Source organism: Silene latifolia, chromosome 8 (genome assembly GCF_048544455.1).
Source record: "Silene latifolia isolate original U9 population chromosome 8, ASM4854445v1, whole genome shotgun sequence".
NCBI lineage: Eukaryota > Viridiplantae > Streptophyta > Magnoliopsida > Caryophyllales > Caryophyllaceae > Silene > Silene latifolia.
Window position 1 is genome coordinate 80480058 of NC_133533.1, and position 14468 is coordinate 80494525.

General features: G+C 43.2%; 1 long non-coding RNA gene across 1 annotated transcript; it reads right to left on the reverse strand.

Annotated features, from left to right (window-relative positions):
- Positions 1-12749: 12749 nt before the first annotated feature.
- On the reverse strand, positions 12750-13187 carry LOC141594435 (uncharacterized). The gene is made up of 3 exons (XR_012522200.1): positions 13108-13187; positions 12928-13020; positions 12750-12828 (listed from the first exon to the last, which is right to left on the reverse strand). It is a non-coding gene; the product is annotated as an uncharacterized LOC141594435 (long non-coding RNA).
- Between the last annotated feature and the right edge of the window lie 1281 nt (positions 13188-14468).

Consider the following 14468-nt stretch of genomic DNA (forward strand, 5'->3'; position numbering starts at 1 on the left):
GATCAACCTCTTGGTTTATATCTCATAGTAACTGAAACCGCCATGGGTGCCATGCTAGCTCAAACCGTAGGAAGTGAAGAAAGAGCTATCTACTATCTTAGCAAGAAGTTCTTGGAGTACGAGTGCAAATACTCACAACTCGAAAAGACATGCCTCGCTCTTGTGTGGGCAACGAAGAAGCTACGCCATTACATGCTTAGCTACTCCGTCAAAATATACTCCAAAATAGATCCAGTCAAATATCTCTTCGAGAAACCCGTCCTCAACGGACGTCTGGCAAGATGGACTCTGATGCTCTCAGAATTCGACCTTAAATACGTACCACTGAAAGTTATAAAAGGTCGCGCCGTCGCCGAATTCTTCGCAGAAAATCCTATCAATGACGCACAAACCATAGATACTTGGTCATTTCCAGACGAGGATATACTCCAAACTGATGTAGACTCCTGGGACCTGTATTTTGATGGAGCATCAAACTTAAGAGGATTCGGAATAGGAGTGTTGCTCATTTCTCCTGAAGGTGAGCATACACCAATTGCTGTCAAACTCGACTTCGAGGTGACAAACAATGCTGCAGAATATGAAGCCTGTCTCATTGGGCTACAAGCGGCAGTAAGCTTAGGCATTAAAAACCTCCGAGTACATGGGGACTCATCACCGATCATCAACCAAGTTACGGGATCTTGGAAAATCCGGCGAAAGCCTCGCACCCTATCAGGCTAGGATAGACCAAGTCGCTCAATTCTTTGATCACGTAACCTACCTACACCTACCTCGGGAGGAAAATCAATTTGCAGACGCTCTTGCGAAACTTGCATCTTTGATAAATATGCCAGATCACATGATGGAAATGCCTTTGTGCATCGAACGACGGTCAGAGCCGGCTTATGTCCACCAAATCACCGACGAAGAGGAAATCGCACAGGAGCCCTGGTTCCAAGCAATCCTGAATTTTAAGCTTAATGGTACCTATCCACCGGATATGGACAAGAGGGGACAACGTGCTATACGCCTATTAGCTTCCCAATACGTTCTCATGCAAGGAGAATTATACAAAAGAACACCTCTTGGTGTAGTCCTACGTTGCCTTGATCATTCACAGGCACGAAAGGTGATGGAAGAAGTCCACGACGGAGAATGCGGTCCTCACATGAGTGGGCCCATGATGGCAAAGAAAATCACACGTTTGGGATATTATTGGACCACAATGGAATCCGATTGCATCAAATACGTAAGACATTGCCACAATTGTCAAATCTTCGGGAATGTACAACATGTCCCTCCTTCACTGCTCTACACAATGACATCTCCTTGGCCATTTTCTGCATGGGGAATTGACATAATCGGAAAGATAACCCAGTAGGAACGGGAGGTCTTGTTTCATTCTAGTGGCAATCGACTATTTTACCAAATGGGTAGAAGCGGCTTCCTACACTGGTCTTACGGCTAAAAATGTGGCAAAGTTCATACAAAACAACATCATCTGTCGATATGGTTGCCCACATGAGATCATTAGCGATAACGGGTCACACTTCCAAGCTGAAACCGAGCAATTGCTAGCCAAATACAAGATTAAGCATCACCACTCTTCGCCCTATAGACCACAGACTAACGGCGCGGTAGAGGCGGCAAACAAGAATGTTGTCACGATTCTCAAGAAAATGATCGACAACTATAGAGATTGGCCAAGCAAGATACCCTATGCCTTATGGGGGTATCGTACATCTGTCGTCAGACGCCCACTGGGGCTACTCCTTTCTATTTGACCTACGGCATGGAAGCTGTACAACCAGTCAAGCTAGAAATACCATCCCTGCGTATTCTACTAGAAAGTAAAATCCCGGAGGCCGATTGGAAAAAGGATAGATATGAAGAACTCATCCTCCTGGATGAACGTAGGCTACGCGCCTTACATAATGTCCAAACATATCAAGCACGTATCAAACGAGCTTTCAACAAAAGGGTTAGGCCAAGAAACATCAAAGAAGGAGACTTAGTACTCAAATCGGTTAGAGCTCTTTTACCTGTCGACCCAAGGGGAAAATTCAAACCTAATTGGGCCGGACCATTTCTAGTCAAAACCATACTCCCAGGGGGTGCGGTTAGAATCACAGACTTAGATGGAAATGAGTTTTCAAACCCCACAAACCTTGACCAACTGAAACGGTACTATGCCTAGAATAGGAACAAAAGACAAGCCTCGCGTAAACCCACGTGTCGCTCTTGTGGCACTAAATAAACGGCCCCTGGCCAAACTGAAATAAGCTAGTGTCACTGTGCTCTTGCATTTTGACAAGTTTGTCATCCTCATATCATCAAATAAACTAAATTCGCACCTCCAGAGTAAGCAAAAGCTCATGCTTATTTTCTATGTTCATTACAAGCTCTTGCTTCGAACAATTATTCTTTTACATTTACTCGAACTACGCGCAAGAGTTTGATTTCGCTTTTCAAGTGAATACGTAGGCAATCCTTCACAGGATTCAACCCATTATATCTAAAATGTAAATAGAAGGACATTTGCATTGCATTTGAAATTCGACAAGAATAATAAGTAGAAAATCTCAACGGTTTCATAACCATTTAACCTTTTTATTTCATTCATTTCCTAAATAATAATAGTACGTTACATAATAAAAATAGAATAGGCTAGGATTCTAAAAATCCCTCCTTTTTATTACAACAACAATAATAATAATCAAATAATAAATAAAGACTCGGGCTATTCCTCCATCTTCCCCTTGCCCTTGTCATTCTTGTCATATTTCTTGTCACGACCTCGAGCCGGACGCTCTTGCACCATTTCAGACCTAATCACCAACGGTCTTTCTCGAGGCCTGGCTCTTCCATTCTTGCCAACCACCATTTCTGCGACAGGAGTAGTCTTTGATTTCTTTGAAGGATGAACAACTTGAAACCCGACTTCTTCTTCTCCCTCTGTCAGATGCTTCTCCTTCTCTTTCTCTCCCTCGCGCACCTTGTAATCAACAGGCTCGCGTTTCCTCAGTCTCTCGCGCTCTTCCGGAGTAGTAGCCTTTCTCCACCTCAGATAAGAATCCGACACCCACAAGGCATTGGCGGAGAAGTTCAAGAACCACATGTTTCTTTGGGCCCATTTAATAGCCCACTCCCTTCGGCTCTCGGTAGTAAGCGCCATAGCAGTCTGCGGGACGGTGTCAAGCCTCGGGATCGTCTGCTTCAGCCCAACTTGCCTCATCAATCTTTTCGGGAAGATGCACACCATAAACTCCAATCCAGGAATGCGCACGGACCTAGTGGGATCCAAAGAAGACACCCCAGTGACAGACTTGAGGTGCCACCACGGTACAACCCACCTAATCAATGGACCATCATCATTCTTTAGCTTGTTCTTCCAATAATCGCAGACCCGGGTAAAGTCCACCATGTACAACCGCGTCCTCATCACAATCGAACAAGCATGATAGGAAAGTGCATGAACTGGGGGCTCGATCAATCGGAGCCGTTCCATAAGCCAAACCTACCAAAAGCAGGTATTAGACAAAAAAAAACAAAACAAAAACCAAACAAAAAAAAAACAAAAAACGAGAAAAAAACGAGAAAAAAAAAAAAACGAGATGACTTTTACCTGCAAAATGACGGGACTCCCCAAGAACGGCAGATCGCGGTTGGATTTCCTATTATCCAAACCCAAAATAATCTCTCCTAAGCATAAGCAAGCTGTAACACCCCCTCATACCAAGGTACCTTACCAAGGACTACCCTAGCATGAAAGGCTGTTACCATCTCGGTTTCCCGAGGTTAGTATATCAAAGTTACAATTTCCAAACAACATTTATCAAAGTATATAAGTTAAAGATTACATTATCTCAGACCAACTCACAGTGAACGTACAAGGTCTCAATACAAATGAAATCCAAGACATCTAAACTCATAACAACGGAAGCTAGACTTGACGTGGTGACTCCCATTGTCCCATAGCTAAACATCCGCATTACTGTCACAATCGCTCACCATCCCCGAATGGATCACCGCAGGTTTTACAAAACAACAACACGGGGTCGGTACTACTCAATCAATATAAGACAACAACAATACAACCAGCTGATCATCGATCTCACACACGAGAATCGACTACACACCGAAGTGTGTAGCCCGCCATTACCCATCGCAACACGGGTAATCCTCGCCGCCGATGGGTGACCGCATGACCCATCCCCACCTAGTCCGGCTCATCAACGAGCGACTAACAATCCCCTGTCCCTTAATGTGCACATCCCCTCCCGTGGCGGGTTCCACGGAGGGCGAACTAGGGTGTGAAGCCACTCCCGCAAGTGACTCCACCACAATCACAATCACATGACATCACGGCCATCTCAATCCCCTCACACCAACATCGTCACAACAATCTCCATACTCCGATGATCGTGAGATAACAACAATTACAACAAGCACAATCTCAAATCAATTGACAAGATGGCGAGTAGGAAAACCCTACCTTTTCGCAATCCGCTACGCTGCAATCAATCATACAAATGCACAACTAGTAACACATCATCACCTACAACAGCGATAATCAACAATCAACGACATATGATGACCAAAACCCTAAATCCCCAAATTAACCAAATTAGGGTTTGTTAACTTATAAGAATGACAATAGATGAACAAGTATAAGACACTTACTACGGCGATTGACACGGAATGAGATGCTAGAACCCACAATCGACAACCTTTGACTTGGAATTGATGAAGATGATTAGAGGAGAATGAACGTAGTTTATGTTTTTGGGGAGAAATGATTTTAGAAACTGACGAACGATTATGTATAACCTCTAATCATTTTAACCAAAACCGCAGAAACATTACTTCGCCAGACCGGGTACTCGGTCGAGTAAGTGTATACTCGGCCGAGTGTCCCATACTCGGTCGAGTGTTCACTTTACTCGGCCGAGTGTTCCTCGGCAGAACCAAAACAATACACAACCTCAGCACTACTCGGCCGAGTAGGTTCTACTCGGTCGAGTAGTCACCAAGGGAAATCCGTAGTGTTACAATCTTCCCCCCTTAAAAAGAACTTCGTCCCGAAGTTCACACTCTACTATAAAACAAAGCCCAACACTACGCCACAAGATTATACCAACCACATATAACAACACCAAAGAACTATACAAGTCACCACAAAAATCATTATCCCGAGTCAAAGCAAAACAACAAACAAAACGAAACACGACCGCGAAGTTCCAACCCAACCTATAAAACATGGACACTTAACACCAACTCCACAAACTACTCTTCCTTCCACAACATGGCTCACGATATCGTCTCAACTATAGCATAGGTTCTCAATACAGACTCCATAACATTACCCAATAACCACAATATAATGTTGTCAACCTTGTATTACTTCCATAACACTCAATAGCACTCAATCCACAAAAGAAGATCAATCATCAAAACGGAATGTTACATTCTATCATCCTTAAAGCGAACTTCGTCCTCGAAGTTTACTCAAACACATAAACATCATCTTCCAACTGTCAAAACTATTGGACTCATAATCATTGTCATTCAACTGTCAACACTGTTGAAATATTCTCTCATTGCTAAACATCGAACTACTACAAGCACGATCATGACCTTAATAAAATCAACACAAATATCCGTCCTTTAAGCTACACCAACACTCTACTTCCAATTATACTACTATATGCACAACCATCAAAACGCTCTTTGCCGCATCCTACTCCTCTTAGGACACATGTTACGTCCTCGTAACTCACTAATACTAGATCCTTAGCTATACTTCTCATTATCTTCATCACCATCACATGAGAAAAAATACCTGCCTACAATCTAAACACTTACTATTCCTATATCCAAGGCTCTCTTACTTAAACAGTTCTCATACCTCAACTCATTCTGCACTCCATTTAACCAATACCACACAGTCCTGATCATGACAAACGCTCTAACTCTTCCACATTACCGCAACACAACATACCTCTCTATATAAACTCTATAAAACTCTTATCGCCAAAAGAATAACTCACGATCCACAGTTGTTACGTACACTCACACTAGATCCTCAAGTTCCTTTCTTACATTACCGCAAGACTCATACATAACTTAACACGACACTAATTACCCCAAACTCTACACTCACTTTCGCAACAAAGGATTGTGAACCACCTGCATATATCAGATCATTACCACACATGTTCCATGAATCGCTTGTCATTACCATGTCTACCAAAGCCTTATCTAGAACAAAATCAAAATTACTGTAACAACCTATCACAACTGTGTCCCATCAACAGAATATCACTATACCATGATAACAATGAAAACATATACAACTCTCTTTCATATCGTACTCTACCCCCATTCCCAAACTTAACTTTGGTAAGAAACATCAACAAACAAAACAACGATCTACATGTCTAACCGAAATTCACAAGAAACAACGGTGACACAAAAACAACAATCGTGCATAAGCGTCTCAGTACTTTGAAACTCAAATCGTAACCACCCCGTATATTCCACCACAACCGGTGACGGCATCGCAACACCGCCACCAACACGCACCCGCACCACGGTGCGAAAATACCCGCATCACAACAAGAAGTACCGTGCCGGATCACCACCCGAGGCACCACAACCACACCGATAGACATCACAACATACACAATCCCATAAACACTGACTCAATATAACATCTTGGACAACAAACTTACTCAAAACTGCTTTACCAGATCACAACACCATACATAATACGGAATAAATAGACAAGAATCTCATGCATACCATCCATACTTTTCATGGAATAAACCTATATCATGAATACACATGCAAGTATAACCAGCCTTGTCAGACCACCCAAACTATCATTTTTTTGATCATCATTCCATTAAGTTACCGTATCCAACATATATTACAAACATTCATATAACAACTTTATGACTATCACACCATACCGCATCTCGTGAGGTCACAACCTCACACCAACATTTACATACTCCTAAGACCCATAATCACATCCAAATAGCCAATCCTGATTACGTAAGTTACCATTGTTAAAAGTTACCTCTCACCCGAGCTTAACTCGTACACCCCTCATATCATATTCTTTCATCCGCATAACCATCACCCCCTGCCAAATGTAACCATACCATTAATACTCAACTACTAACAACCGCCTCATATAACCACATCTTATACTCTCTCACAACCATACATATCTATCTGGTCTCTACAAAATCAACCTCATTAGATCAACTAGCTTCCCTAACGTAACATCATCCTCAACCGCTAGTGACAATACTATGGCACCAACATCCTTCATGTGACTACTCTCTTACTATCACTTCTTAATATCACAATCCGTTTTCTCTCTTTGTTTATCATCCCAAATAACGATCATCCAATCCATCAACAAGATTTACCTCAACACTATTCCCAATTCTATCCTTTATCATATCGTTACCTAACTCTCCACCAAAATCTCAGATCGTGCAAACACTCTACAAGCTCCTTATTCCCTTAATACCTCGAAACTCACGACTAACATGTCGTCCTACTCTCTTATATAATCATTAACTCACACCCTCTAGTGAGACTATCGTACATTTCCATAATTTCTTACCTTCATGCTCCTTAACTCCGGTCAACATTCTCTCAACTTACTTCCATCCTTATTTCCCCCTTTTTACTCAATAATACCAATTAATAATTCATCTCCTTTCTCTTCCTACCTAACTCCATAGCTCCACAACTCTAATTCCCTTAATTCATATCAATATCTTATCATTCTTCTTATCATTTATCCTCTCTTATCTTGCTTCACACTCACCCATGTCACCATCAAGTCCACGCACTAACAGTTACTCTTCAATTAGTCGTATCTCCCTTTCTCATCTCTAGAAACCAAAATTCACTTCATACCGTTTGTCCAAAGAATTACACACCAGGCTCACCCCTTGATATTCCAACTTCCCAAACTTAGCCACTATCTACAAATCCACATCGCGATATAACTTCCTTTAAGTTCATTACATACCCCTCTTCTCTATCCCTCTACAACATCCTTTCATTTCATATATCCTTACGCAACACAATACTAACCGTCTCCCTCCATAAGTCCTTACACATCCCAATATGCCACTAATCGTATCCTTAATATCAATCTTTCATTCTCACGTTTCTTTAAACTTACATCACTTTTGCCCATATATACTTACTTTTATATTACACAACACACAACTATATCACTCGCCATATCTCACAAAACATGCTATTTACCTCGACTAGCTCATCATCCTTCCCTTTTCTTTTTCCACTATTTCTCACAACCACATTAACACATGTCTTCCTTATCCAACACTTATCTCTCATAACCCGGCTTTCTCCCTATCATAACATTTGGTAACTTACGTATCATGACCGTCGCATATAAAAGAATACTTTAAGACCCAAAACATACATGTATACATACCTTACGACTCAAAACAATGTAAAAACATAGCCACCGGCTCAAAACAAAGGTAAGAACATAGCCACCGACTCAAAATGGCCGCCCAGTGAGGTACTCGGTCGAGTACAAAATACACTCGGCCGAGTAGGGACTACTCGGTCGAGTATAGGCGCAGTTCTCAACACCGTCCAATTTTCGTAAAACAGTCATATCTCACTCGTTACTTGGTCAATCTGGGTGTGTGACCTATCGTTAGAATCGTAAGAGGACAAGCTATCACCTCAACTTGGAATCACAGCAATATCTTTTCTAGAACTCGACTTATGACAGTTTTAAGACAACCCTTCCAAAATCGGTTTGTATACAAATCAAAATTTCTTTTCAAAACAACTTTAACATGCATAAAACAAACAATAACGACCCAATGCTTCTAAAAACCAGTACATAGTTGAACATTTATCATATTCACATTAAAGTTAAACGCCACATTTACATATACAGACGCATGACCTTAATCACATGCTTCTACCAACAATCAAGCATTAAAATCATCATATTCATATGCACATGTATTAAACAGGTAACATGATCACATTCTTCATGCTCAATATCAACCAGGTACAATTTCACAATTCACTTTTCATCTTTTACCATGTTTCAACACTTAACATGCCAACACATTCCATGCTCAAAGTTTAGCATCAACAAATCATCGATACATTTTTCGACAACCATCACATTCCACTTCTTTCATCATTTCATCCAACCATGGACAAGATTCCAACTATAGGTATCAAACACACATGACTCAACATACAGCAATTTCCCCCCATGTGACCGGCTTGAGATCGTAAGGGCCTTAATGCGACTTCGGGACGTCTCCCAAGTCTTTGCGGCAGCTCCAAACAACTCTCCCCGGTTCATTTTATTTAGACTCCCTAAGTTCATTGGGTTCATTTGTTTTAGGTGCCGGAATCGTCGGCTCCGATACCACTTTGTAACACCCCCTCATACCAAGGTACCTTACCAAGGACTACCCTAGCATGAAAGGTCGTTACCATCTCGGTTTCCCGAGGTTAGTATATCAAAGTTACAATTTCCAAACAACATTTATCAAAGTATATAAGTTAAAGATTACATTATCTCGGACCAACTCACGGTGAACGTACAAGGTCTCAATACAAATGAAATCCAAGACATCTAAACTCATAACAACGGAAGCTAGACTTGACGTGGTGACTCCCCATGACTGTCCCATAGCTAAACATCGCATTACTGTCACACCGCTCACCATCCCCGAATGGATCACCGCAGTTTTACAAAACAACAACACGGGGTCGGTACTACTCAATCAATATAAGACAACAACAATACAACCGGCTGATCATCGATCTCACACAAGAACCGACTACACACCGAAGTGTGTAGCCCCGCAGATTACCCATCGCAACGGGTAATCCTCGCGCGATGGGTGACCGCAGCCCATCCCCACCTAGTCCGGCTCATCAACGAGCGACTAACAATCCCTGTCCCTTAATGTGCACATCCCCTCCCGTGGCGGGTTCCACGGAGGGCGAACTAGGTGTGAAGCCACTCCCGCAAGTGACTCCACCACAATCACAATCACATGACATCACGGCCATCTCAATCCCCTCACACCAACATCGTCACAACAATCTCCATACTCCGATGATCGACAGATAACAACAATTACAACAAGCACAATCTCAAATCAATTGTGAAGTAAACGAGTAGGAAAACCCTACCTTTTCGCAATCCGCTACGCTGCAATCAATCATACAAATGCACAACTAGTAACACATCATCACCTACAACAGCGATAATCAACAATCAACGACATATGATGACCAAAACCCTAAATCCCCAAATTAACCAAATTAGGGTTTGTTAACTTATAAGAATGACAATAGATGAACAAGTATAAGACACTTACTACGGCGATTGACACGGAATGAGATGCTAGAACCCACAATCGACAACCTTTGACTTGGAATTGATGAAGATGATTAGAGGAGAATGAACGTAGTTTATGTTTTTGGGGAGAAATGATTTTAGAAACTCGATTTAACGATTATGTATAACCTCTAATCATTTTAACCAAAACCGCAGAAACATTACTTCGCCAGGCCATCGGTACTCGGTCGAGTAAGTGTATACTCGGCCGAGTGTCCCATACTCGGTCGAGTGTTCACTTTACTCGGCCGAGTGTTCCTCAGCAGAACCAAAACAATACACAACCTCAAAGACTACTCGGCCGAGTAGGTTCTACTCGGTCGAGTAGTCACCAAAGGAAATCCGTAGTGTTACAATCTTCCCCCCTAAAAAGAACTTCGTCCCGAAGTTCACACTCTACTATAAAACAAAGCCCAACACTACGCCACAAGATTATACCAACCACATATAACAACACCAAAGAACTATACAAGTCACCACAAAAATCATTATCCCGAGTCAAAGCAAAACAACAAACAAAACGAAACACGACCGCGAAGTTCCAACCCAACCTATAAAACATGGACACTTAACACCAACTCCACAAACTACTCTTCCTTCCACAACATGGCTCACGATATCGTCTCAACTATAGCATAGGTTCTCAATACAGACTCCATAACATTACCCAATAACCACAATATAATGTTGTCAACCTTGTATTACTTCCATAACACTCAATAGCACTCAATCCACAAAAGAAGATCAATCATCAAAACGGAATGTTACACAAGCTGGGCTCCTGCGCAGCTCCATTTGCTCAATAAGGCCCAAAAGACGGGGATCACCTCTCAAGTCTTCATCAACGTGTCCTTGGAAGACATACACATGCAACAAACAAAAGCCAAATGCCCTCCTCCTAGCAACATGGGAAATAGTAGGGTCGGCCCTGTTGATGAATCGGTCTACAAAATCCAACATTCTCACGCCTTTCGGGGTAACTAGACGATCCACCTCAAGTCTGGTCAGTCCAAGCAAGTCTCTAAATTTGCTCTTATATCCTTGCGAAGTGGAAGGAATGACAGGTAAATGTTCGGGGTCCCACCCACCAATAGCAGCAATTTCTTCAGGAAATGGGCAAATGTCACCACCTGGGAACGCGAAAACATGATAATTCGGGTCCCAATAGTCAAGGCAAGCATCCAAGAACGGTTTTACAACCTTGACGAGTTTCAAACTCAACAAAGACCCAAGGTTATAAGCACCCATGTCATGCTTCTCCATATTCGAAAATTCGTTGGTCCATTCCTTCATGCGGATCTCCAAAGTATTCATAATGACAATTTTCTTTTGAAGATTTATTTTGAGAGTTCTATGTGAATAGACGAAGAAGAGACGGAAGATTTATGTGAATTAAAGCTCCATCGACACTTCTATTTATACTATTCTCTGTTTCCAAAAATCCGTCAGAACGGACCAGCTTGGGAACAGGCGCAGCACCTGCTGCGCCTCTTCAAAGGGACGCAGCTCATGATGCGCCTCTTCCCCAGTCTCACTTCTGTGATTTCCGCGTTGGATCTTTCCTAATTCTATAACGAATGATTTCCTATTCCTACGGGGTTTTATTTTGGTAAATACGGGAAGATTACCATGTTTCAGGTTTCCTAAATTCGCGGGCACGCATTTCGAGGCGACGTCGACACCTTCGCCATTTCCTCACACTTAACTCATTTTCTTTTTAGGAAATAACTTTCATCTTAATTCATTTTCTCTTTTAGGAAGTAATTTTCATTTTAATTCATTTTCTTTTTTTGGGAAATAATTTTCATTTGTTTTCATTATTAACAAATTTCAGCATTTTTATTCACTTCAGTTTCTTAATTTCATTTCTACATTTTCTAACTTATAGATTTATTTTTTCCTTTTTTTTAGGGGGTAACCCTTCCTACCATCCGGTCATTTCCGGCAAAATTTTTGCTTTTTTTTGTGTTCTTTTGAGTCTCATTTTGCGCTAATTAAGGCCATATGTATATAAAAAGGTATGTTTTGCGTGATTTCTATGCAAATTTCGGCAGCATGACGGCGTAAACCATTATCTACCAAACCTTTCAGAACTAACCTGCAGATACAAGCAACACAACCCAGCAGCAAAGGCACTCAGGCCGTCGTATATACGCCAAAACAAAGCAAATGTACAAGCAAACTGGGGGCTTGCGCCCCAAACAAAGTCCAAAAATGTTCAAAATCAAATGTCCAAATGTACAAGTCTACAAAACTATACAAAACTACTGCTGGGCGCCCTCCAACTCTGCAACTCTCGCCGCCAGAAGGGCGATCTCGGCGTCCCGAACCTCGAGCTCCCTCAACAAGCGAGCTGTCTCCTCCCGAGACTGGGTCAACTCTCGCTCCAGCTCGCGGTCACCCTGTAAACAACAATAAATTGGCTCGTGTCAATCGATTCAATCAAAATTGAAAATAGAAAAATAAAAAATAAAAAAGAGAAATAGGTGTAAGGTTCATACCTGACGACCTCGACCACCGACGAGTGCCTCGACGGCAGTAGCTCGCAGCCGGTTGGCCACCCTCCATAATGCCACGAACCGGGACGGCGCGACCTGCATTTTCAAAGGAAATTCTCAGCAAATTGAACAAGCTCAATCAAATGTGTTCCTACACGAAAGTTATACAAGTTAGAGACTCACCCTCCGAATCAGATGCTGCCAGTCGTCTAGGCCAGCATCCGTCACAGCTACGTCAAAGTCACGCAGCTCGGAGATCGTCGTCCTTCCGGTCGCGTCAGTGTACTCGAGGGTCTCGGGGTACACTAGGGGCTCGATGCCCGCCGCCTCGACCTCCTGCAAAGACAAATAGCTCTCATTAATCGATGATCTTTCGTCGTAAATTCTCAAAATCAAATCAAGAGAAAGTAAAAAAAAATACTCACCACTACCGGCCAGTACGCCAACCTCCCGTAGAGGAACGCTGAGTAGTCCTCGCCAAGCAGAAGAAGGTCGTCACCACTGGCACCAGCCATGTCCGCCTCCTTCTGAGCCTCAGAAGGCTCCCTAAACATCGTCCTGGGAGGATCAACGGGAACCGTCAACGCGTCCCGAGAGCACTGACGAGCCAAACGCTCGTCCAAGTACCACACAGGACCCATCGACGTCCTCAACAGCAGTCGGCTCGGGCTCCTAGGTCGAAGGACCTCTGCCACGAAAGGAGGTGCTCCAACGTACTCCGCCCAAGGTCTGGGCACCCACTATGACAAGATAAGGCAAAGATCATTCCTATGATCAATTAAAGGCAAAGTATAAGAAGTATAAATGAATACAAATGGGATTCTCACGCTGCTCAGCTGAAGAGAGTTCACGTCCCGCCGGTAGACGTTGTGAGAAGAACGCTTGCTCTTCATCCGGCACATCACCCAATCCCTCACCACAGGATAGGCCCTCTCCAGCGGCTCCGTCCTCTTGGGCGCGAGACTCGGGAAGTAGGAGTACACCCACGCCTGTAAAGCAGAATAATCAATGACGATCTTTCGTAATTTGATAAAGAAAGGAATTTACTTTGGTCTAAAGGAAGGTTCATACCTCCAACAGTAGTCCAGGTCCGACACCACCTGGAGAAGTCCTCTTCTCCATCAACTCCGGACGAACCATGGCCCTCATGAAGCGGATGAGGACCGCAAAACCAGCAGTGACCCAGTCCCAGCGCCCTAGGGAACTCAGGTCAGAAAGAAAGGGAAGAAGCTTCGTCGACAGCCTCTCGCCCTTGTCTCCGAGGTAAATCGAAGACAGGAACCACCAAAGCCACAGACGAACCCCTCCTCGGTGTCACCAGACAGGGGAGGAGGAGCCGTCTCCCTCCCATCAATCGTCACCAGCGCCGGGGTCTTCCCCGCAAATTAGTCTCGAACGTAAGAACTGGGTACCAAACCCGGCACTGCAACAGCCTTCGGCGACAAGTTCCAACCGATCAATCTCCTCGCCTCGGCCGAGTCCACCCTCATGGCAGTCTCCGGCCACACCACCTCCTCGGTCCCGCACGACAGACCAGAAATCAT